A 26,604-nucleotide genomic window follows, 5' to 3' on the forward strand; every position below is an offset into this window, starting at 1 on the left:
CTGTTACCAAAACTTTTATCAGCCATAAGAGATGCCACTTCGTTACATGTTGGTAAATAGAATTGCCTGAGTTACTCATTGGGTGAGTTTTTATCTTCATTAATAACTACTCGAAATTTTGTTGATGAACTTTTCTCGACGGCTGCTTTAATGTTAAATGGGGTGTTTATCATAAAACATAATTCTAACGGGAGTGATTCTATAAAAGAAATTTGCAATAACAAAAACAAAAATACAAACACATCTATTAAGAATGATTTTAAGTCAAGCGAGATGCGATGAAAGAACTATAACCAAAAAAAAAAAAATTTTTTTTGTATGTCTAAATTATTTTTACTTAAAAAATAAATTTGAATTTGATCAATCAAACGATAAAAATATCTTCGAAAAGTAAAGAAATTCCATTTCTTTGCGTTTGAAATTTTCAAGAAATCATTTAAAAAATATTTGTAAATAAAATGTGTTTGTGAATAAATAATTTCAAGTGTATCTATCATGGAAAAAAGAATTTTGATTTTATTTTCGAATCAATAATTAAAAATTCAGTATCTGCTATTTAGTCATCAGTCAGAGAACAAATCTTTTTCGACTGAGGTAATTATTGCCTATCACAATGTTCATTTATAACTCATAAAATCGATCTTGTGGTTTACTTTGGCCTACTCTATCTCATTATTTGTTTTATTTATTTAATATTAAATGAATCGCCATTTAAAATACAAAATTTCTTTTTATGTTTTGTGTTTTTTCACTAAAATATTGTTTAAGTAAAATAAGTTGTTTGGAAATGAAAAAAAAAAAAAAACTAATGACTGCCTCTCCATAACCTCCTTTATATAGATTCTTTGAACAAGGAGTTGGCATAAAAGAAATAACTCCTTGATAAAATAATCAGGATCCCTTTAGTACATAATATTACATAATACATTATTATATACTATAATACATAATATTACATAATACATTATTATATACTATAATACATAATATTACATAATACATTAGTATATACTATAATACATAATATTACATTATTATATACTATAATACATTATTATATACTATAATACATAATATTACATAATACATTATTATATACTATAATACATAATATTACATAATATATTATTATATGCTATAATACATAATATTACATAATACATTATTATATGCTATAATACATAATATTACATAATACATTATTATATACTATAATATATAATATATGATTATACTCCCTTTAGCACATAATATGGCTGAATGCAATGGTTGAAAAACCGCTCGCCCCTTTTATGAAAACTGGCCCACTTGACCTTTAAAGAATTAATTTTTATTTTTAATTTTAGATATTATTCATACAGAGCAACGCTAATCAAGAACATACCAACTTTGTGAGTGTCTGCCTTTTATATAATAGATAACGTATAAAGTGTTAGATCTTCGTTTGAATGGGTGGTAATGCAACAGAGATTCATAATTTTCTTGAAAGTATCAGTCCATAAATAACTAACATGATTCGAATTGAACTCAGAATAGCCAACTCCTCAGACCGCAACGCTAACCATTAGGCCATTCACTAATTTCCTTTTTGGATTTAGAAATCGTAATAAAATATCAGACTCTATAAAAAAAAAAAAATCCTCTTAAGAGACTGAAGTGATTATAAATATAGTTTTTTTTTGTTTTGTTTTTTTTAGATATCGTTTTGCCGAAAATATGAGCGGAGGGGGGGTTGGAACGGTAAATTGGAACACTTAGAGAAAGGGTCAAAAGAGGAGGAGGAGGAAGTTGGGTGTGACCGGAGAGGGAGGGGATGTTTGTTGTTACTGTTCTAATAAATTCCAGGGCACTTGATAAAAAAAAAAATGAAAAGAATCCAAAGCTTTTAATACACATCCATGAATTGTTTATATTTGAAAGCATTTCTAGAATGGAAAAAATTTTTTTACATCTGGCGAAGATTTTAATGTTTCTTGGGGTTGTGGGTGTAGGTGAGGGTAAGAAGAAAATTGATGTTATTTCTCTGGATTGATGATGACACATCTCAATTTTGATATTGCATATGAAGGAGGGGGCAGATAGAAAAGGACGTTAAGAAGAAAAGAGTGAAGCGAGAGAGTGGGAAGAGATGGGGAAAGAGAGAGAGGTGGAGAAAGAGGGAGAGGTGGAGAAAGAGGGAGAGGTGGAGAAAGAGGGAGAGGTGGAGAAAAGCGAGTAAAGAGATAGGGAAAACAAGATAAAAAGATAGGGAAAACAAGATAAAAAGATAGAGAAAGAGAGAGAGAGAGAAAGAAAGAAAGAAAAGAGAGGTAGAGAAAGTGACAAAGAGAAGGAGACATACGGAGCGAAAAACATAGGGAGAAGAGGAATATTGAGGGATAATGTAAGGGAGAGTGAATGTGACAGAGAAAGAGAGGGAGGATTTAAAAGGAGGGTTAAATAGTGTACTGATGATTATAGGTATCTGGAGAAAGCCGGAAAGTGCAAAGGCCGAAATACTGGTAGAAGTGAAAATAAAATTAAAAAAATAAAATTAAAAAAATAAAATTAAAAAAATAAAATTAAAAAAATAAAATTAAAATAACGCCGAATTGGCTAAAAAAATTCACTGAATCTGTTGTAAACATTTGTGGTCAACAAAACTCGTATGAATTCATCTTCTCAAAAATATTCGAATTCCGATATTTTTATTAGATCGAAATAGCTTTTACACATGATACAATATAAGTTATTTATAGCATCGACACCAAAGCCGCCATATTGGATAAAAAAAAAAAAAAAGTGCTTGTGCAGAATAGTGGATTTTAAACGCATTTCAGATGAAAACATTACGTACTTCTGTCAAAATTTGTATGAATTGAAAAAAATTAATGAAAAATGATCCAGTAGAAAAATAATTACAAGTAAAAATAGAATTTACTAAATTATCAAGTTTTATTCTGTTTTAAAGTGAAACAGTTGTGCGATCAATTCAATATGATAAACTGACTTATCTCTCTTGCTTTCCTTGGAATTCGCCGTCAAAAATAATGTCCGACCATTCGTCTCTATGATTTTTCCTGAAAATAGATCTAGCACATCTTTAACTGGATACTTTCTTTATATTATTTTTTTAAATTTATACTGATTTCGACATAATACAAGGTGGAACGATAAAGCTGTCGCATTAGAAAAGACGACATGATTCCATTTCCATTTGATGAAAACCGGTTTTCTTTTTTGTTGCAGACCAGCTACTAGTTGGTCAGTTGTGTACAAACCCCAAGAGCGATAGGAACCTTCTATGATGTCTGAAAGTAACACAATGTTCAATGAGGGAGATCGGAGATGCGCCTCTGTACAACTCGTGCTCTTTACTGATCCAAGTTATGACAACAGGACTATTGCTAGCACCTTCAAAATGCATCGTTGGATTGCCATGAATAACAGGCACATGTCCAGGGTGATAAAAACAAAGTTTCCGACCAATGTTATGGTCTTTGGTGTGGTTTTAAGTGAGGGCCATACCATGTCATCTCACATCTTAAAAATCGGCTTGAAAGTCAACACCAAAGTGTACCTGGATGTGCTGAAGTGCGTGGTGATCCTCTGGTGCAATCAGGTGGCCGCTGGCAGACCCTGGGTGTGGCAGCAGGACTGCCCCCCCCCCACTTCCCCAACCTGAACCTGCTGGACTATTCATACGTTGAGAACATCAACAACACTAAAGCCAGCCTGATCGCCAATATTCGTTGAGCTCCCACCGGCGTTTGTAGAAAAAGCACTCTGCCCGTTTCGGACTCGTATCAGCATAGTGATTGAGGCTGACGGCGGCTACATTGAATAGACGTCAGCTCTACTATATAATCAAGTTACTTGAATTGATTTTTTCAATAAAAGTTTTAAAATAAAGCTGTAGTGTTGTTTTCTTTAAGGTGACAACTTTATCGTTCTACCCCGTATGTAAATATCTCACTCCCTGCTATTATATAAAAGGAACTACGTGTGTGTGAGTTTGTTCCTCAGGGATTCGGAAACAGCTGGGCTGATTTTTTTAAATTTTACCCAAAGATACTTGATGTGTTTGGGAGTGTTCTTATGTAGGTTTTGTATAGGAATGCATCTGATTAGTATCGAAAATCGATAATCAAAAAATGTGATCAAAGAAGAAAGTTCAATTTTGACTAAAGTTAACACTTTTATACAACCTAAAATCACAAATGCATCTAAGGAGTTTTATTATCGCACAAGCAGAAAGGCCCAGCCTATAAAATCAACTGTACATTGTTTTATAAGACAGGGGTGCGTTCAAAAGGAAGGTTTCTTCCTAGTGAACAATTGAACCATGATACTTGACTTTTGTACGTTTAACTTTAATTCAAGTGATTATGTAAAAATAATTTCATAAAAATCAACATTTGGTTCTGTGATAAGACAAGGACGTATTTGAAATCAATGGTTCTGTTTAGAGCACAACAATTGAACCATGATACTTGACTCTTGCATTTTAAACTTTAAGTGAAACCATTATTCATAGATAATTTTATAAAAACACTAGATTCTCTACAGTGCAATGTAGATTACAATGTATTGTGGACTAAGTCACTGGAAGTAGTAGGCATGTGAAGTTATCTCCCGATACACTATGAGGGAAGGGGGTTCATAACTAGAGCAGACAATCAATTAATTCAATTTTTAAAAAATGGGCGATTTTATCGATTTCGATGACAAAAATAAGGATGTGTGGGACATTTGTTGATCCTTATTCAATCCCGGACAACGTCGGGTCTCCCTGCTAGTGTGAATAATATTTCAACCTGAAACGAATTTGTTTCAAAATTCATTATTTTGCACAAGCACCTAAAGAAAAAGAAAAAAAAAAAAATTTAATTTTACATGGTTTAATATTTTATTGTTCAAACTTTCATTTGTTTCGTATTTATCTTCCAGTAGTTCATTCCAATCCTTTAATCCTTTCCTCCTCTCTTCACCGGATTATGACCTACACATTTCACTTTCGATTCTCTTCCCTTCTCCTAGCTTTCTTCTTGCTCTTACTTTTATTCTTTTGCTTTCTCAAAGGTTTAGTTCTGTCATGTCAGTGGATATACAACCTGTGGGCCACAGACCACTGGTAGTCTGTGCAAAAAAAAAAAAAAAAATTAAACAATACTCCAAAACGATTTTAAAAAGAAATCTTATCCTTTCTTCGATCTTTAAACATTGCGATTTCAGGGCGCATCATATACAGCATAATCATGTTTACGCATCGATTCCTGTTAGATCAGCAATGTTAAGTTTGGTCAGTACTAAATGGGTGACAATTTGGGAATATCAGGCGCTGTATGGGCTCTGTTTATCTCGGCATTGTTTACAGCTGTTTTGTATTTCTCCTTACCTCTGAAATCAAACGGTGCCAATCCAGAAAAGGTGTGGTTGGAGACTGTGCAACCCTAGCTTCATAATTACAGGTGTAGGCCACATTTACAGAAGGCATTTATTGTCTCTTGAGACTGAATGAAGGTCCTGTTTAAAGGAGCAACAGAATTAGATAGAAAAGAGGGCAAATTTATGCTGCTATATTTACAAAAAAGATTCCTTTCAACTAGTTCCTGCAGGATTTAAAATTGGCATGACGTGTGAGGTCATTAGCAGAGGTTTTACATCAAAGTTTTCCTTCTTCTAGATAGGTGACCTGGCGAAGTCTGTGGGTCCATCACATCGAGAGGGAACGACTAACATATTCCCAACTAACTCAATAACCAACAAAATCCCACCTCTTCACTGTTGAAGTCCCAGAAAGTCTTCTACTCTAATAGCTTATTACGTCAAACTGTTAGATTTTGCAATTCCCTTTCTGTTTCCTGCTTCTCTAACCTACAAAAGCTTAAATGCAATGTGAACAAATATGCTGTTGTTCAACTCCCCACAGTCACATGTAAGATATGATCCCAAATAATAGCCCCTTCCAAACCCGTACAAGTGGCGATATGTCTTGGTTGGAATGAAAAAAAAAAATCATCACATGACTCACATATTATTTTACTTCCATTTTATGTTCCCACCAGCGCAAAAACTGACCTCTTGAACCCCAATTAGTTTCTAACGCTGTTCTTGAACATGTACATAACACCCCACATCTATCTAGTATAACCAGTGGACCTTTAAAGTTCATACTCATGCAATCTGTTAAATGTTAACTGACCTGAAGCTCTAATTAAAGAACAAGCCGAGCATGCAAGGTTCCCTTCTACAAGTGAAAAATTAACTTCCACCATAACTAATGTTTGTGCAATTTTTTTTTTAAATCCAAAGAGTGATTATTGAGAAAAGTGCGAACAAACGAACGAACGAATGATTTGATGGCAATTTTACCCCTATAATGACCCCTAAGGGGACAACCAGAGTTATCCCAAAAAAGGACAGACAGAGCCCCTAAAAGAATTGCTTGGGTACATTTTAGTTCAGACACAGCCATTGAATACACGTGCATTCATGAGAAAAATGCTTAAATGTGACAGAACAAGAAAAATGTTATTTTAAATATAAAATAACAGACCAAAGAAAATGTTATTTCAAACTTAAAATATGATAGACTATTTCAAAAGTAACAAACTGATCTTAACTGAGAGGGCATGGAGAGCTCTGGAACATTGCCACTCCAAGTTTAGAGAAAGTTATCAAGAGTCATCAGCGGGAACCCAATAATAAACTGCTGGTACGAAAACACAAGAGTTGCAATGGGGATTGAAATGAGAACTGGAAATCTGGGAAAACTTGTCACTCAGACTCCAGGGAACACTGTCTTTTTTTTTTACTAATAAATAATCACATAGAAAGATACATGAACTACTAGTGATAACAAATAAATGAAAAAAATATTTATTTACCTTCAAAACTGGTTAAAGCTGCTAAATGCGTACATTAATATAAAAAGTACCAACGTTGACTCCACGGGTCACAGGTCGTAAAGTGGATCATAATACTAGACTTTGACCTGTAATTTGCTGTTCTATCTAGAAATAACTTTATGACTGTCGGCTTCAAAATCAATTTTAATTTTATAATGTCCACAAATAAACAACCAGCATTGTCATTATTATTATTATTTAATATATAAAATAAAGTCAGTCTCTTTATTACTTCTTTGTGACCGGATTTTGATATATAGCCTTGTTGTTGAATATCTATATAAGATTTTGCTTCTTTCCTTAGTTAGTCTGTACATTACGCCATTAAAAAAGGCCAGATACAATTTTTGAAGGCCAAACTGCTTTCAAAAAGAAAAAGAAATAAATAAAAAAATAAATAAAAAGGCCAAATTTACAAAATTTGGCTTTAAAAAGGTCAATCTGGCAACCCTGGGTAAAAAAATATGAGAGTAATCTTCCTTTGATGTATTCTCGTTTTCAAATATCCTTATTATTATAATATGTGTTCATTGTTGTGGCTTCCTTCAGTCTTGACAGACTATGGATACTCACTGTAAGAGTGCCTGCACATGAAATTTATGTGGCAAGAGTTGCGCAGTCTCCAACCATGCTTCTCCCGAGTCAACATTGTTGCATACCAGTGGCAAGATGAGGTGCAGGATGACTGGAAACAATGCCGAGATGAGCGGAGAGCACATACAGTGCCTAAAATTCCTAAATGGTCACCCATCTGGTACTAGCCAGACTCAACATTGCTTAACTTTGGTGATCTGGCAAGAACCAGTGTGTCAACGTGATTATGCTGATCATTGTTGTAATGCTGTGAAAAAGGAACTAATAGTAGCAATTTCAAAATGCAGCGCTTCTCCAAAGAAAGAAGTCAATGAAATGTTATGTAAAAAGAGAACATTCAAAAATGCTCTAAATTACATTCGACAAACAGTTTTCAAGATTTATTTTACAAGACAAACAGTTCACTTCTTGTAAAAAAAAAAACTTAAATCTCTTGAAATGTATAGATTATAAAAGAGGAAAGGTTCATACATCCGTCAAGACGAACCAACATACCCTTAGAAATTTCATGGAATTCAAGAGATAACACTGGATGCCAGTAGGTAGGTGATTATTAGGTAGGGACAAATGATGGTATATGATTTAGATATGCAGCAGTATCGGCTTACATAGCAGGTGTCGTATGTAGGTAATTAGACTAGTCTCATGTAGATAATAACAACGATGTTAGGGGAGGGGGTGAAGAAAAAAATGTGTCCCCAACAGAGGGGTGGAAGGCTAATCACATGATTAGCATTTATTGTGTCTTCTTTAATGGTAAAAACAAAAACGGTAAAATAATAATAATGGCTGAGAAGATACAACGGATAACAATAACAAAAACGGCAGAAATATTAAGGAAAACCCTTGAATGCAGAAACTAATGCACATGAGCTACTGGTGCTAACCAGACACATTGAAATCGCAACAGACGTCAAACACAAAAAAACATCACATTGTATCAAGAAAACTGAAGCTATATAATTTTAAGCTACCCCCACCCTCCTAAAAAAGGAAATATCAGCATCAACTGACACCACACCAAATAGTCGAGGACGGTCAAGAAGGATGGAAAGATTGAGAAGAGAAAGCACTAACCAGACCTCCGCTGGATGAGTGCGAAGAGGACAGAGGCCTTGGGGAGACATTGTCATCCAAATTCCAGTGAAGACCAATGGTCGCTGCTAATGAGAAATCAATGGTAAACGACTGTTGCAGTAATGCAAATTCATTTGCTAAGGTCATCAAAAGAGGTGACGAGTACTAGAAATCTGAGGAGACTTGCTGTTATTCAGACTCCAGGGAGCACCACAGGTTGTTCTCAAAGAGAAACCTTTGATGATGACTAGTGTGAAAACTGCTAGTTAGGAATAATAAAAGCATAGTAGTAACGAACCAACTAATATGTGTGTGTATATATATATATATATATATATATATATATACACACACACACACACACACACATCCCAATATATATATACATACACACACACACGTATACACACATATATATATATATATATATATATATATATATATATATATATATATATATATATATATATATACAAACAAACAGAGTCCCAAAAGTTGCATACCATACGGTCATCTCCATGGAGTGGCCACCCCAATCACCAGATCTGTCCCACTTAAGTTTTATTCTTTGTGAACATCTCAAATCTGTTATGGACAATAATTGTCTGTCTGTCGAGCTAATGAACAAGAAAATAGATATTATTTATACTTTTTTTACGAAAACCGAGATGATGTGAGACACCCTGAATATTCAAAGATAGAAACCAATGAATTTAACGGGGTTTATATAATAGTGCTCAATAATATAGAGCAAGGTGTATGTTTATTTATATTCAAATAAATTGAAATCGCCCTAAACTCTAGACCCAAAACTGAAGAGCCAGTGCTCAAAACAACGAAATATTATAAAAAGGCTGACTGGGAAGCCATCAGAGATCTTATCAGAGACGCCCCATGGGGAAATATTTTTTCTCTTCCTGCTGAACAGTGTGCAAACGAGACCACTGAATGGTTCAAAACTGCAATCGAAGCGCATGTTCTCATGCAGAAATTCTATAGCAAGCCCCACTCTCCCCAATGGTTTACTTCAACTTGCGCAACTGCCATTGCTCAAAGGCAGCATGCATTCCGCAGGTTTAACCGACATAAGTCCAGTTTAAACAGACAGAAGTACATAGAAGCTAGAAGTAACGTTAAGAAAGAAATAGCGACAGCTAAGAGGGAATTTACGGAAACCACTAAAAAACGCATCGAAGCACAAAAACTAGGAACTCGTGACTTCTGGAAAATCTACAACAGTGTAGTAAATAATGGGCAATCAACAATTCCCCTACTAACCAACAATCACGAGGTTGTTTGCTCAGCAACCGAAAAGGCTAACATGCTTGCCAGTCGGTTTGCCTCAAACTCCACACTGGACCCTTCCAACCACCCCCTACCTCAATTTCCTATGCGGACAGACGCCACGCTAGACGATCTGAAAATCACCCCTGCTCAGGTGCATGCTATCATAAAAAACTTGACACTTCAAAAGCATGTGGACCTGATCTCATCCCAGCTGTGCTATTAAAAAAGTGCTCAGCCGGAGTAGCTTCAGTTCTCTCCAAACTCTACAACAAATGCCTTAATGAATCTTGCTTTCCGGGCTGTTGAAAAACTGCTTCTGTAGTACCAGTATTCAAGAATTCTGGCGAAAGAACTGACCCATTAAATTATCGCCCTATTAGCCTCCTCCTACTTTTTGCCAAAATATTTGAGACCTTAATTAACCATGCTCTAGTCCAGCACCTTACAGATGCTAAACTTCTGACCGACCAACAATATGGATTTAGACAAGCCCATTCCACGGCAGACATCCTCGCTGTAATCTCTGAACGCATATACCATTCACTGGACAAAGCGGGAGAGGGCAGAGCGGTAGCTCTAGATATATCTAAGGCTTTTGACAGGGTATGGCATGAAGGTCTCCTCAGGAAGATTAGATCATACGGTATCACTGGTAGAATACTTAACATAATTAAATCCTTCTTAGATAAGAGAAAAATCCAGGTTGTCCTCGACGGTCATACATCTAAACAATATGATATAAATGCGGGAGTGCCCCAGGGATCTATCCTTGGACCTCTACTGTTCCTGATATTCATAAATGACCTCCCCGACAAAATTCCGCTGAGATGGGTATATATGCTGATGACACCACACTCTATTGCAGGCACGACAGGAAAACAAATGAGCATATATCTAAAGTAATGGCAAAAACACTAGAGGATGACCTCCAATCAGTAGTGGAATGGGGACAAAAATGGATGGTCACATTCAATGCCGCCAAGACTAAACTGGTTTCATTCAATAATTTCAAGAAACCCTCTCTACCACCTATAGCAATGGCCAACGACTCTTTATCTGAGAGTACGTCTTTCAAGCTCCTTGGCCTAACGTTCACAGGAAACATGAGTTGGAACAATTACATCGAGGGCATTGCCAGGGCCGCTGCGAGGAAGGTGGGCTCTCTCTACCATGCTAGAAAACTACTAACACCCGAAAGTATCCTGTACCTCTATAAGGCAACCATTCACCCATGTATGGAGTATTGCTGTCATATTTGGGCTGGTGCATCAGCTACTAGTCTCTCGCTCCTTGACAGGGTTCAAAAGAGAGTCGCAAATCTGATAGGCCCTGAACTGGCATCTAAGCTTCAGCCTCTGTCCCACTGACAAAACGTTGCATCCCTCTGCTTGTTCTACAAGTATTTTAATGGAGAATGCTCTGATGAACTGCAAGCACTTGTGCCCCCACGACGTGAACACCCTCGACAGACCCGACAAGCTACAAAATCCCACCCCCACACTATAGAGATCCCTAGATGTAAAAGATCTTTCTACTCCGGTAGTTTCTTCCCCAGAACCGCTAGACTTTGGAATTCCATTCCAGGTCACTGCTTCCCCAACTGTACTGACATGCAGAAGTTCAAGTGCAACGTGAACCAACATCTTGCTGCCCAAATCCCTACATAGTACCCCAGTAGTTGTTTCCCCTGATAGTAGCCCCCTACACCAAAGTGGCAATGTGCCTTGTTTGGGTTGAAAATGTAATAAAAAAAAAAAAAAAATTAAAAAAAAAAAAAAACATTATCTTCATGTCGCTACACAATTAAAATCGGGTTTCAGACCAATTGGTTATAATAGTAATCAGACGACAGAAAAAGTTTTCATCTTTTTTTACAAAGTCATGTTCAAAAAACAAAAAAGAAAAAAAATCTTTTCCTGTCACCTGATGTGTTAGTTGGTCACTATGATAACCAATTGGACCAAAACATGATCGTAATTGTGTAGTGACATTAAATATTGTTTATTTGAATATAAATAAAACGTCTATAATACACTAGCAGGTTGCTCGGTGTTACCCGGTTGTAAAATACACTTCTATATCATATTTAAATTTATTCACGTTATATTTTATATCCAAATGTTATATATTGGAGAGAACTTGAATGCCTACTAGACACTATCCTCGAGTGCCTAAGGTCTCTCTGTACAGGGGTTTGCCAGAACAGCCTGGCATGAGGATACTTTTCCTTAGAAGTTAATCCTGACTAAATATTCAAAATCACATTTTGTATTCGCACCCCCAAATAAGATCTTCTCACTATGGCTAACTTACATTAGCTTTTACGAGGAATGGTGCACCTTTTCCAAGTGATGTTACCTCAAGTAATAGCACGAAGCTGGATACACTACCAAACTAGATAAATTCTTGTCCTGGAATCCAGTAAGACCAAGACACTACAACGTATGAAAATGGTTAATTGGGGAGAGGAAAATTATGTTCTCAATTTCTTTACTAATTCAGTGTTTGAGATATAAGGAAGTTTAATAGAACATTTGAATATCTATGTATATCATATATAGAGTTCAAGTGTTAATCTCAGGTAGTGGGCCCCTTGATTTCTGAGAACTTCGACTGAAGTAAAATGTTATATTTATTATTACAGACCTGATTCTCTATTGATTATTATATTGTACCCAATATGTAGTAGTGATTTCAAAAGTTAAAAAAAAACAAAAAAAACTTAAGTGCCATTACCTAGAATGGAAAAATAAAAAACAAAACCATTCAGCCTTATTTCTTAGAATATGAGTTAACAGATGGATATCAGAACTTTAAAAATTACCAGACTTTACCTTCTAAATGCATATTTGTGCATGCATAGAAGGTACATATTTAGTCGACTTACGACTGCCAAGTTCCAATTTTTTTCAATTTTGACTCCTTAGCAGCTATTCTTATTAGCTAAAACCAAAATAAAATTTGTTCAAGGGGTCTAAATACCCTATATATCAAATATCAAATCTTTAGACAAAAAAATTAATAAAGTTTAGTAGTGACAGTTTTGCAGACAGACAAGGTCACTTTTTATATGATGACAAATGTTAAAGATCGTGATCAGAGCTAAATGCAAGAAAAAATTCTGTATATAAGCATTAAAAATAGTTTTATGTTTTTGTTTTTCTTTATATATTACTAGCTGTACCTGGCCACACATTGCTGTGGCTCAGTTTGTTTGAATAGAAATACCATAAAAAAAAATAAAACTAATGTCAATTTATTGAGTATATATATATATATATATATATATATATATATATATATATATATATATATTTATTTTTCTCATGAAAAGCTGCATTCTGTAATGCTTATATACATTAATTTTTTAGCAATTGAGTTAACAACAAAAGTTTTTTACTTTCTACACACGCACACAAACACACGCATGCACAGACTATAATAAGAACCATTCGCAATGCATGTTTTTTTGGTTTATGTTCTCAATACTTGTGGATACACGATATTTTGAAACTTTTTAATGTTCATAGCAAACACCAAGTGAATTGTGAAGTGCAACACACACACACGCGCGCAAGACAGTAATGACCTAAGCATGTAACGAACTTTATGCTGTGCAAAGTAATATGTCTGTTAGTGATGCCATATTGTAATTTTAGTAACCGTTCGTTTATGTAGTGTAGAATTGGATTCCAGAATATGAGAATTATCAGAGCTTAGCCAATCAGAATGGACAGAGTTTGGCGAGGCAACCGTTATTATTTATAAATTTGAAACTGTGTGTATTATGTTAGGTCTATATGTTTATTAGCCAGTTACTGAGAAAAGCACACTTGGAATGTGTAAATATTATCAGAATAAGCCAATCACACACCAGCAGTTCAAATTCGGTCATCATCACATCACAGCCTTTAGCCCCTGGAGGGGCATAGGCAATCCATAACAGCCAACCAATGTCCCCGGTCCTGGATGATTTGCTTCAGCTACCTCCAGGAGTAGCTAGTTTGTTTGGCATCTGCCTCCAGGTATCTTCTCCTGGTGTTCTTTGATCGACCTCTTTTCCTCTTTCCTTGAGGGTTCCAGGTCAGAGCCTGGCGTGTGATGTTTGTTGGTTGTTTCCTCAGAGTGGGCCAATTCATCGCCATTTTCTTCTAATCTCTTCTGCTGATACTTGGTTGGTTCTTCCTCAGAGATCTGTGTTACTAATGGTAGTTGGCCAGTGGATCTTTAGCATTCTTTGAAATGCTGAGTTGATAAGTTTGCATTCTTCTGATGCTGGTCTTTGTTGTTTTCCACGTTTCTGCTCCATACAGTAAGACTGATTTGATGTTGGAATTGAACAAGTAGATCTTGATGCGAGATGTGATGAGGTTGGATGGCCAGATGTTTTTGAGGACTATGAACGATGCTCTTGCATTTCCAATGTGGATCTTAACGTCTGCATCTGTTCCTCTCTGCTGGTTGATCACATTCCCAAGGTATGTGAAGGTCTCAACCTCTTCCAAGTTGTTGTTGCCTAACTTCACTACCTCATTGCTGGAGGCGTTGATTTTCAGGACCTTGGTCTCGGTTGGGGGAATGTGGAGGCCAACTTGAGAGGCATGGGTGGCTAGGCTAGAGGCCTTGTTAGCAGCTGTTGCTGCTTTGTGGGAGAGCAGAGCAGGGTAATCAGCGAAGTCAAGGTCATCCAGCTAAGTTCAGAGGGTCTACTCGATGCTGTCTCTCTGTCCTTCCGCATCTGCCTCGTCATCCAGTTAATGGCGAGAAGAAACAAGAATGCCGACAGAAGGCATTTCTGTCATACGCCAGTCCTGTTGAAATGACATGTCAACTGTCCTCCCTGTATGGCCTGACAAGCCATTTCCTCATACAGCTCCTTGATAATACTCATCAGTTTTTCTGAGAACTATAGAGCCATTACACTCCTTTCAGTATCAGGGAAGGTGTTCAATCAGATTCTGTTGGAAAGGATGAGACGCAGTGGGACAGATCCTGTACTGACCAGATTGTCATGCTACGCATCATAGTCGAGCAGTCCCTGGAATGAAATTCCTCATTGTATGTCAACTTCATAGACTCCCTCAAGGCTTTCGACAGTATACACCTTGACACTCTGTGGTAACTCCTCAGATACTATGGGATCTCAGAAAAACAAATTCGGTCGCCATCTTATTTTGCTTTTGTGTTAACATTATCTGAATAAACATTTTAAGCATGTTTTTCTTAAGTTTACATGCATAATAATAAAAGGACTTAAAATTGAAATGATTCATCATTTAATAATATACTATAGCATAAAACCATTTTTAATACCTACAAAATTTTTCTTACATTCTGGTCTGGCCGTGATTTTTAACATTTGCTATATACATGTGTTTTTTTAAATATACTTATCCACTGACACATGCTTCGTCATCTACGACTCATCAGAGTGGCTCTGAATCTAGCGAGATTCGAAATATATGAAGTAGTGTGTGTGTGTGTGTGTGTGCAACTCTCCTACAACCCACATCGCTGGACCGATCATCACTAAACCTGGCATAATGATGGTGGACCACCAAGGGATGGTGCACACTATTTTGTAAGGTTACGGTCAAGGAACGTATGTGTATATATCTTCTCCTGCAGCACACATCATTGGGCCAACCTACAGATGGTGCACATATTTTTCAAGGTCAAAATCAAAGCTGATGGTCGGGACTTACCTGTACGCTCAGGTATCTGTAAAGTGGGTACCCGAGCATACAGCAAAGTCCTGTGCGAAGCGCGGGTATCGTTGCGAGTGTGTGTGTGTATATATATATATATATATATATATATATATATATATATATATATATATATATAATATAAAGCTGAACGTGTGTGTGTCTGGTCACGAATAAGGTCCTATATGGTTGACTATTTTAAAAAACTGATTACATATAATGATAGAAGATGTATTGAGACACAGGAATGGGTATGTTTGATCCTGCAGAACAGTGGTTCATTAAAATTGTGGGATCTGCGTTCACTCCTGGTCCACAAAGTATGGAAATAAAAAATTTAAAAATTAAAAAAAAACATTTACAAGTGTTTTTGATATAGATGTACATAAGAATACTTTGATAAGTATGTTTTAACTTAAATAGGGATGGTATAATGAAATTTTAGGGGCTGCGTTCGCGCCTGGCCTCCATAGAATGGAAATAGGCACAAACTTTAATAAAGATTTTTCATATCTATCTGCGTAAGTATACTTTGATAATTATGTTTCAGTTTGAAGAAATATGGTATGATAAAATTATGGGGTGTTCGTTCGCGCCTGACCTCCATAAAATGGAAATATGTCACAAAGTTTAACAAGGTTTTTTAGTATAGATCCACAGAATATTGTGATAAGTGTTTCAGTGTGAACAGATATGGTATAATAAATTATGGGGTTTATCTATTTTATTTTTACTTTCATCATATTTTGCTTTGATTTTGATACCCCCGAATTCGAAGCTATCTCTTTACAACCTAGTCCATTTTCTGTAGGCTGTTTTTTAACCCAGTCAACGACGGATACTTTTGCTATATATATACTAGCAAAGGTACCCGTCGTTGACTGGATTCAAAAACAGCCTACAGAAAATGGACTCTGATTTATGAAAAGGAAGGGTTGTAAAGAGATAGCTTCGAATTTAGGGGCATCAAAATCAAAGGTGTGTGTGTGTGTGTGTGAACTGCATTCAAGATTATATGTACTGATGAGCCGACCTCTCCCAATATTATTAAACTGGAATAAAACAAAGATTGAAGTTTATTTATGCCAGATCTGGTTGGAATGCAGAAAGAACCGAGAATTTCATTAAGCACTATGGATGTGATAACTAACACTGTATTTAAGAATTAAAAAAGGAAAGAAAGTAAAGCTACCTTTTCTGTTTCTGTGTGTAGTCCAGCGACCAAAAGTCAGAAACTACGCATGATACAGTTACAAAACTTACATTATCGGATTTAGAAGCTGTGTAATAAACACAAATAAAATATATTTTTTATATTTTATTTTCTTGGGTAACCTGGGGCCAAATAAATACAAGCAGCGGCTGTTTTTTTCTCTCTTTTTTAATCTTACAGTTCTTTCACAATAACTCTGGAACAGTCAGCAAGCTCCTTTTTTTTATATATACTAAACCAGGTATGTGTGTGTGAGAGATAGAGAGAGAGAGAGAGAGAGAGAGAGAGAGAGAGAGAGACAGACAGACAGAGAGGCGTAGTAGGGTAGGGGGTTAAAATAAGATGTTACATATTTTTTTTTCAAACTCTAATTTCATTATACTTATCCTCCCTTCCGGCAACACCAGGTGGCACTGCTAATATTCAACTTAAAAACAAAATAACAAAATGAAAAAAAAAAAAAAAAGAAAACGATCACTCGAAAGCATGGCTCCACGTTAAATGTCGGTGGTAATGGTAGGAAATTGTATTTGGAGGTGAATAAATAATACAGCGAAAACTCAGCAATCCCTCTAAAACGAAATACCGGTGTTTGTGTGTTCACGCCTGTAGCCTGAATTTTATCTGTTATTGCTCGCCATTGACTTGTTTTGATATTTTTTTTTTTTTTTTTTCTGAAGCTTCAGTTCACGTTAGAAAAGGCAGATTGTCACTAAGAATTAAGGGTTTACTATGCTCCGGGGCCAAATTTAGAAATGGTATCTTAAATGTATGATTGTGCAGCAAAATATTTGTTTATATACATTCAAATTTCTGCAGGGTGACTGATACACTTGGTGAAACAGGGAGCAGCGAAGGAATTTCAAAGGTAAGCAATCACAGGAAACAGGCTACTAAAATAGAAAGTTTTTCCCCGTATCTGGGGCAGGTCTACAATGAAGGGGTGGGATTTTGCGGTTGAGGAGATACAAAAGGAAGTAAATTTATCAGAGCACATTCCGTGAAAGTACTTTGGATCGAAGCTAAAGTTTGGTAGAGAAATTTTACCTTCTCTCTTTGAGAAATGTCTGCTTTATTGCTAATCGCCTGAGGCGCATCTACCGGGAAATACAGACGGACCACTCAGATATTTATCATAATCATTTGTCAGAATGCAGGTGTTCTTTTTTGTTTTGTTTTGTTTTTTCAAAACCTCACCTGACCTCGTGTCTACCCTCATGAGGAGGAAATAAACTTCGTAATACACTGATTTCTTTTTTAATTACTATGAATTGAATTTTCACTAAAAGTCATAAATAAAACATGGAACGTTAACCCCCCTCCCTCCGCTGCGCCCTTGCTTCACCCCTTCCTCATTTTTTATTTTTTTTTTTGTTTGTTTGTGCGTCATCAAAAACAGACGCCACACCAAGTAAGTGAAGAGGAGGAGGGTCCAAGAGGATGGAAAACCGAGGAGAGAAAGCACTAGCCAGACCTCCGCTGGATGAGTAAAAATAGGACTGGAACCTTGGGGAGGCTTTTAGCCACCCAAATTCCAGTGAAGACCAATGGTCGCCGCCAACGAGAAATCAATGGTAAGCGACTGTTACGATAACGCAAATTCATCTGCAATGGTTATCGAAAGAGGTGGAGAGTATTAGAAATCTGGAGAGACTTGCTGTCACTCAGACTCCAGAGAATGCCACAAGTTGTTCTCGAAAATAATTTTTTTATGATGGCTTGTGTCTGTGTAACTACTTCTAATTTTATATTTTGAATATTATTTTACTCTCAGCTAGCCACCTAGCATTATGTTCCCACCCGGACAACAGCTAAATGCAACTGTTTTTTTTTTTTTGTTTGTTTGCTTTTTAATAATAAATTAAGGATTGTATTACTGGATACCAAGGCAAATAAGAATTGTCATTTTGGGCAAGGAAACACGTATTTTATAAATATATTAGACTCTTCCCCAATAATTGAGCACTCAGCACAATTTTTCGGTAATTTTATAGAATCACACCAGTTTCCACTCGGGTGGTTTTAGGTGCCACAGGGCTTATGAAGAAAAACCTGAAATCCTACCTAACTAATATTTCTGGTGAACCAAGTGCAAAAGAGATCCAGACAATTGCACTTAAGGGAACAACGAGGATACTAAAAAGAGCTCTCGGTTGGTTTCAATAAAAAGCAGGGCAATGTTGGCAGCTGGTTTGGCTGCCCCATACCCAGCGTTACAATCTTCAAAGGAAGACAATTAAAAAAAAATTTTTAAATGTGGTTTTATAGGCTTCTCGCTAAAAGTCGGTTTGGAGACCGGGGTCATAGGTGTGTCAGAAATTTCGTGAAAAATATTGAATAATTCCATCCCGTCTTTCTAAGCTTATAACTCCTCGAAAAATGTAATTCAAGCCCTAATTTCTTTTTCAATTAAAGGAGCAAGAACCAAGGTATCATTAAAAAAACAAAAAAAAAAAAACAACGTGGTTTTTAAAAAAAGAAAAAGGTTTTAAACTTCGGACTTTACAGGTAAATTTCTAAAAACACTACTTTTTTGGTTTTAAATTTGAATATATTATTTATTGACCTTTTCTCTTCAATTTGTGATATATAACACTTTGGTGAGTAAATTAATTATTTACTTTTTAATAGACACTTGAAAATGGTGGGGGGGCGTGAATTAAAAAAAAAAAACGTTTGTCTAAAATATTATATTCGGTTTATTGGAAAGAGCATAAAATTTCACATTGACCCTGAAAATATCGTAAAAATAGAATCGATAGAAAAATTTTGATAGATTTTTAAAGTTTAAAAATTGAAAAATATTGAGTTCGTAAAATTCATTACTGTTTTTTAAAAAATAAAATATTTCTATTACTTTTAAAACAACTTTAATAGTTTATTTTGGAAGTATAACCCATAAAGAAAATAAACAACCCACTTTTAAAAGAGAAATTACGAGTTTTTTTTATATTTTATTCGCAGTTTCGTGTTAGGGGTGTCAAAAATTCCTACAAAAATTCTGATACCTGGGGTCAATATATAAAAATATCAACCGTTTTTCTAAAACGCTTCCTATTAAAATCCAACAGAACTGATAATTATTTGGGGATGATTCTCCAAACTAATCCCTGCACCCTGCACGTAATATTGTAATAACAAAATTACTGCATAAATATGCGTAAATTTTGATGGCTGGCATTTTTATGAAGACAAAAAAATTAAAAAAAAAAAAAAAGAGAGTGAACAAAATAAATATACAATACATAAATGTTACTAAAGGCAATAAGCCTCTCTTCTACCTACCTGGATGAGTTTGTGTTTAAAACTTATCTTAAAGTTTTTCTGTTCAAAAGAAACCGTCCGCTGTTAACTTAGAACAGAAAAAATGGCGACCATAAATATTGCACAAGATCCGTGATAATCGCTCAAAAATCGAAAATTAAACAAAATACTGGTAGAAACACCTTCAATAAATGTAACCAATCGTGCAACAATGTCAAGTTCTATCAACATTTTGTTCAATTTTCGATTTTGGAGCGATTATCAAGGGTATTCGTGCAGTCATGATTATTAACCCTTTCGGGGTTTGTATTACTGTACACATAGATTCGAAAAAGTTGTCAAAAAAACAAATATGTAACAAATAAATGTTATCAAAGGCAAGATAAGTTACTTTTCTGCCAAACTGCATATATTTTTTTGTGTTTTTATTCAATGTAACATTTATTCAGCTCGAAAAACATACAGTGTTTACCGATGTATTCGAAAATTCAAGATGGCGTCTCACACCCTCTTTAACACCGTAAGTTTGGGAAAAGGTGTTATAAATAATAAACTATATAAAATACTATTAAAAACCCGCCGAATATATGTCAACCTATGTCACGGTAACATATATTGAGCGAGTTTTTAACAGTATTCTATTCGGTTTATTATTTATAACACCTTTTCCCAAACTTACCGTGTTAAAGAAAGAATCAGACGCCATCTTGAATTTTCGAATACATCGGTAAACACTGTATGCTTTTCGAGCTAAATAAACATGTTACATTGAATAAAAACACGAAAAATATATCCAGTTTGGTAGAAAAGTAACTTATCTTGCCTTTGATAACATTTATTTGTTATATGTTTGTTTTTTGACAACTTTTTCGAATCTATGTGTACAGTACAGTAATACAAACTCATTTTTCGTTTTAACTGAATAGAGAGGACACGCGGTTTATTTTGAACAACAAAAAACGCTGTAAAATGTTAAAACACGTACAAAACACTTATCCAGGTAAATAGAATAACTTATCTTGCCTTTGGTAACATTTATTTACTGTATTTTTTTTTTTTTTTTTTATCTATTTTTCTTTTGGTTGGTGCTTGTTAAAAATGCTTTTTTTTTTTTTTTACCTATCAGGTAAGTACATAAAGTTTTTCCGCTTTTTAATCTGAAGAATTACCTTGTTTGTTTTTTCTTTATCTACCAAAACGAAAATAAAAAATAAAATACCTGATCGTGAAATAAAAAAAAATCCAGTGTTTTACAGTGTTTTCACTTGTAGATAAACAATTTTTTAATTGCGGCGTCGTCAATGTTTGATTGTAGTTTCCTTCGATATTTACTTTTTTACATTTTTGTACGTTTATCCGAATTTCTTAGTTTATCGACACGTCGATTTATTTTTTTACTGTATCGCAGCGACAATGTCGTTAGTTGTTAACGCACGTGTTTTGCGTAAAGTACGTGTTCCCACTTTTTTTTTATGTGCGAGAGTGAAAATCAGTCACGACAGCTCGTTAGACACAAATCGTGAGTGGAGGATCTCAGTGCCCCCACCCCGACCCATCTCCAGCTTCGGTGGTGGGAGAGAGTAATGAAATAGAGAAATTATAAAACAAGAAAAGAAAGTAAAGAGAATGAATGAAACGATCGTGGAGGAGGAGGTGAAGTTAGCAGCCACGATGGGTGTGGGGCCTTTAAAATCATCTTATATCACAGATAGACACAAGGGTGAGTGGAGGGGACAGAAAGAAAGATGTGTGGGAGAAAGGGAGAGCGTGTAAAAGAAAGGCGAGAAAGAGCGTGTGAGAGAGAGAAAGGGGAGAAAGAGCGTGTGAGAGAGAGAAAGGGGAGAAAGAGCGTGTGAGAGAGAAAGGGGAGAAATAGAGTGCGAGAGAGAGAAAGGGGAGAAAGAGCGTGCGAGAGAGAGAAAGGGGAGAAATAGCGTGCGAGAGAGAGAAAGGGGAGAAATAGCGTGCGAGAGAGAGAAAGGGGAGAAATAGCGTGCGAGAGAGAGAAAGGGGAGAAATAGCGTGCGAGAGAGAGAAAGGGGAGAAATAGCGTGCGAGAGAGAGAAAGGGGAGAAATAGCGTGCGAGAGAGAGAAAGGGGAGAAATAGCGTGCGAGAGAGAGAAAGGGGAGAAATAGCGTGCGAGAGAGAGAAAGGGGAGAAATAGCGTGCGAGAGAGAGAAAGGGGAGAAATAGCGTGCGAGAGAGAGAAAGGGGAGAAATAGCGTGCGAAAGAGAGAAAGGGGAGAAATAGCGTGCGAGAGAGAGAAAGGGGAGAAATAGCGTGCGAGAGAGAGAAAGGGGAGAAATAGCGTGCGAGAGAGAGAAAGGGGAGAAATAGCGTGCGAGAGAGAGAAAGGGGAGAAAGAGCGTGCGAGAGAGAGAAAGGGGAGAAAGAGCGTGCGAGAGAGAGAAAGGGGGGAAAGAGTGTGTGAGAGAAAGGGGAGAAAGAGCGTGTGAGAGAAAGAGCGTGTGAGAGAAAGGGGGAGAAAGAGCGTGTGAGGGAAAGGGGAGAAAGAGCGTGTGAGAGAAAGGGGAGAAAGAGCGTGTTAGAGAAAGGGGGAGAAAGAGTGTCTGAGAGAAAGGGGAGAAAGAGCGTGTGAGGGAAAGGGGGAGAAAGAGCGTGTGAGGGAAAGGGGGAGAAAGAGCGTGTGAGGGAAAGGGGGAGAAAGAGCGTGTGAGAGAAAGGGGGAGAAAGAGCGTGTGAGAGAAAGGGGGAGAAAGAGCGTGTGAGAGAAAGGGGGAGAAAGAGCGTGTGAGAGAAAGGGGGAGGTAGCGTGTGAGGGAAAGGGGAGAAAGAGCGTGTGAGAGAAAGGGGAGAAAGAGCGTGTTAGAGAAAGGTGGAGAAAGAGTGTCTGAGAGAAAGGGGAGAAAGAGCGTGTGAGGGAAAGGGGGAGAAAGAGCGTGTGAGGGAAAGGGGGAGAAAGAGCGTGTGAGAGAAAGGGGGAGAAAGAGCGTGTGAGAGAAAGGGGGAGGGAGCGTGTGAGATTTAAAAAAAAAAAGTGCGTCATAAAGAGAAAGGGAGCATGTGAGAAAAATAAGATACGAGAGGAAACGAGTGTGCGTGTGAGATTCCCAATAACTATAAGAAATAATCGGAATCGAAGCGGTGGCGGGGACAAGGGTCGGGTGATAGATTTCGTCTAAATGTCGCCGACCTGCCGATACTAGATTACAAGATGTTAGGGTTAGGTTTTGTGGAAAATTTGAAGAACTCAAAACCCAGTGGGCATGTCAGATCTGATTTGTAAAAATTATTGCTCTACGGCGACAATGACGTCAGCAAAATTCGCCAATACCATTTTTTTTTTTTTTTTTAGCAGCAGGGGATCGGAAGATATCAGTGGTGCCACCACGGGCTAGAAATAGCGTTGTGCGATTTTTTTTTTTTTTTTTTTAATCTTATTTTACGTTTTAAATCTTTTTGTGATTAAACGAAAAAGAAAATTAAGAGTTATTAACCTTATCGTTAGAGAAAAGGAAATGAAATGATTGGATTTTTAGTTGCTGACGCATTTTGAGATGCTTCTTGACAGATAACAATCCTCAGTAACTAGAGTAAAGTTCATGTTTTATAAACTTGTTACTCACTAGAGAAATGCCATTCAAAGTTTTATTGAAAACAAACTTTGCCAGCCATCCTCCGCTGCTCTGCTGCTACTGCTGCTATTTTCCCCACACACTCATATGCACTGTTACACATGTGAATACCCTTAAAAACTTGGCGGAAAGAAGAAAAAATATTTCAGATTTTAGAGTAGGGATCAGTCCCCCTCCCCCCATTTTTTTGCTATAGGAGATACATTCTGTGCATTTTTTAGGGGGGGGGGATATTTTTAAAAGGCGATTACGAGTGGTTTTTACAACTTTGACACTTGGACTTAGAGTTATTGGTAAACTGCCCTAAAAAGTTAGAATCGGCCAGATGTGGGTGGGTAAGAATATTATTTTACATTGATAGGAGTCTGATTATCTCAAGCTAAATCCAACCATTGGCACTGCAAATGTAAACAACTTTTGACAAGCAGTGACGTGAACGTTTACTTATCAGAAGTAGGTAATTCATCTTTTTTTCTTTTATGATCGATGTTTACTTGCTTATACCACCGCATTTATATTTGTCCTCTACAGCCCCCACAACAGCAGGGTTACTATCTGTATATCTGAGAAAATTGAGCATATCCTGTCTGCTCATCCTTCGGCTAACATTCACATTTGTGGTAACTTCAATGTCCATTATGTGGAATGGCTGACCCACTCAAATAAGACCGATGATGAGGAGAGGTTTTGTCATGATTTCGCCATTGCCTATTACTTCACTCAGATTGTTCACAAACCCACTCGTGTGCCTGATACTACTGGTCAATATGCAAGCCTTCTAGACCTTTTTCTCACAACTTCCCCTGAGCTATGTTCATGTTCCGTTCTATCTCCTCTAGGATCCTCCGACCACTTGGTTGTATCAGTTAAGATAAAAACGAAATGTAATAAGTCTTCAGACGTTCCTCTCCACCATACTGTATATCGATACTCTATGGCTGACTGGGATAGCTTCCATACATTCATATCTGATCTACCTCTGCATTCCATGTTTAAAAACGATGTGTCCTCTATAGTATCAGACCTGACCGAATGGTTAATTGTAGGCATAGACCGATTCATACCATCCAACAAAAACCTAACAGCCAGCCATGGTTCACTCCAGAATGTGCTGCTGCCATCGTGCACAGAAATCACTTTTTCCAAAGCTACCAACGTAATAGATGCACTGAGACTAAAGCTGCTTTCAGGACTGCCAGCAACAACTGTAAAAGAGTAATAAAAAATGCAAGAGAGCTATATGCTTAGTCCGTTAAATCCAAAGTAGCTGAGCAGCGGCTTGGTTCCCACTAATTTTGGCAAATAACAAACAGGATCTTGAACAGAATCGTGCGTTCTATCCCAACCATCATCAATGGACCCGAGGTCATCTCGTTAGCATCAGACAAGACCAAACTATTTGCCAAGAACTTTGCGGCTAATTCTACCCTATGCGACGAAGGCCATCAACTCCCCATACACTATGCAACATACAAATATCTGTGCGTGAGTTGGCCAAGCTAACCAAGAACCTTGATTCCAGTAAAGCACCGGCCCTGACGGCATTCCAATTATAGTGTTGAAAAAGCTTCAACCAGAACTTGCCCCCATACTTATAAAACTGTTTAAGCGTTGCCTTAAGTGCTTCCCAACACCCTGGAAAACCTCATCAGTATGCCCTGTATTTAAGAATTCAGGCTTCCTTTCTAGGGCAATTGCTCTTGACATATCAAAGGCCTTTGATAAGGTACGGCATAAAGGCCTACTTCACAAGATTTCCAGCTACGGTATAACTGGAAATGTTTTCTCAATTATTAAATCATTTCTCTCTGATAGGCTCATAAGAGTAGTGGTTGATGGGCAGAAATCAGAGGCCCACAGTATTAATGCTGGAGTCCCTCAGGGGTCCATCCTGGGCCCAACTCTCTTCCTGATCTACATCAATGATCTCCCAAAACACATGCTTAAATTATTCGTTGACATCTATGCTGATGACACGACCATCTATGGCAACACATCAAAGGCCGTAAATGACAAAGTTCTCTCAGATTCTCTCTCCTCTGATCGAGTGTGTGGTACAGTGGGGGAAGAGGTGGCTGGTTACTTTTAATGCATCTAAAACCAAGTTCCTATCTTTACATCATATGTGCTCTTATCCCCATCTGGCATAAATTGAAATGGATGGCTCTTGTCTTGGGGAGGCTCCATGTTTTGACAAGCTTTTGGGTTTGACCTTTACTCCTGATCTGAAATGGAACACGTACATCAAGCTAGGAATATGGTAGGATCCTTCTCCCGCTCCAGAACATATCTCACTACTGATGCAATTCTCTATCTATATAAAAACCAAGTATGTCCAAGGATGGAGTACTGTTGCCACATCTGGGCAGGAGCTGCTAAAAACAGCCTATCCTGCCTTGTACAGAGTACAAAATAGACTTCGGGTTTAATGGGGGTTACCCTTTTCTCTTCCCTGCAACCTCTCTCCCACAGAAGAGACACTGCGAGCCTGTCTGTTTTATCGTTATTTCCATGGCAAGTGCTCATCTGAGCTCCAATCTCTGGTCCCCCCTCGACAGTCTTTCACGATAAACACCCATCTAGCTGAAACCACTGTCAATAATTTTCCCCACTCTTTATATGTGCCTAAATCAAAACGTAGATTCTATGAACAGAGCTTCTTTCTTAGAAGTGCACACCTGTGGAACTCTTTTCCGTTTGCCTGTTTCCCACCTGACTACAACTTGGATGTTTTCAAATCCAACATAAACAAATTCCTGATGAACCGCCCCCTTAAGACACTATATCAAATCTCCAATACTAACGATTACTACAACACTATCCCATTGATTACTGTACACACAATAACCCTTACCCCCGAGTGGCTTCCAGCATTGATAAGTGGTAACCTCCATGTAAAAAAAAAAAAAAATGTATGGACTAAAAATAAATGATTAGGAGTTGAGATAAAAACCCCATCAATTAGAGAAAGG

The 26,604-nt window shown here is 36.9% G+C and overlaps 1 protein-coding gene across 6 annotated transcripts in view; it reads right to left on the minus strand.

The window, feature by feature from the left end:
• The window catches only part of LOC145259781 (uncharacterized), a 353,454-nt gene that overhangs the window by 98,773 nt on the left and 228,077 nt on the right, over positions 1–26,604 (minus strand). The window contains exon 1 of one of the 6 annotated variants that reach the window (XM_080117539.1): positions 21,253–21,891. The exons of 3 other annotated variants lie outside the window; for them this stretch is intronic. The gene's annotated coding sequence lies outside the window, so the exon portion shown is untranslated. Of the gene's footprint in view, positions 1–6,869; positions 7,054–21,252; positions 21,892–26,604 lie in introns of those variants that run through there. 2 more of the 6 variants (XM_080117544.1, XM_080117543.1) reach the window with 2 other exon arrangements.

Source organism: Euprymna scolopes, chromosome 35 (genome assembly GCF_053919585.1).
Source record: "Euprymna scolopes isolate OS-2025 chromosome 35, ASM5391958v1, whole genome shotgun sequence".
NCBI classification, from domain to species: domain Eukaryota; kingdom Metazoa; phylum Mollusca; class Cephalopoda; order Sepiida; family Sepiolidae; genus Euprymna; species Euprymna scolopes.